The sequence below is a fragment of the Orycteropus afer genome, unplaced genomic scaffold (assembly GCF_000298275.1).
Source record: "Orycteropus afer afer isolate SDZICR_OR568_19922 unplaced genomic scaffold, OryAfe1.0 scaffold00110, whole genome shotgun sequence".
NCBI lineage: Eukaryota > Metazoa > Chordata > Mammalia > Tubulidentata > Orycteropodidae > Orycteropus > Orycteropus afer.
Genome location: NW_006921697.1, coordinates 618,205 through 618,655, shown reverse-complemented (window position 1 = coordinate 618,655; position 451 = coordinate 618,205). Strand labels below are relative to the sequence as shown.

At 47.0% G+C, this 451-nt stretch overlaps 1 protein-coding gene across 1 annotated transcript in view; it reads right to left on the bottom strand.

Moving 5' to 3' along the window:
* The window catches only part of SPINK5 (serine peptidase inhibitor Kazal type 5), a 106,460-nt gene that overhangs the window by 63,456 nt on the left and 42,553 nt on the right, over positions 1-451 (bottom strand). The gene's annotated exons all lie outside the window — the stretch shown is intronic.

Below are 451 nucleotides of genomic sequence, written 5' to 3'. Positions count from 1 at the left end.
TCTATACAACTATGAGACCAGAAGAACTAGATGGTGCCCGGCTACCACTGCCATCCACTTGGAATGGGATCCATGTTGGAGATCCTTGATAGAGAGGGAGAACAATGTGGGACAAAACTCAAAATCATTTGGAGGAAAAAAAAAAAAAAGGTGGGGACCAGGTTTGCTGGCCATATAGAGCCTGCTGGAACCACTGAGACTATGACCCTAGCTGCCCTTCAGGTCTGGAATTGAACCCACACCTGTGGTTTCCAGCCAAACAAAATACAGGCATATGATTTGAGCATTTATCTCAAGTAGATACACTCCTTGGAGAGAACAATCATTGAGAAAGAAGGGCTGTCTATGCACAGGGAGGCAGCTCAGGGAGCAGGAAAATATGGAGGGATGGACACTGGGAAGAGGTAACTATGGGGAGGAAGTGGGAGGGGAGCTGTTGCATTGTGGTAAA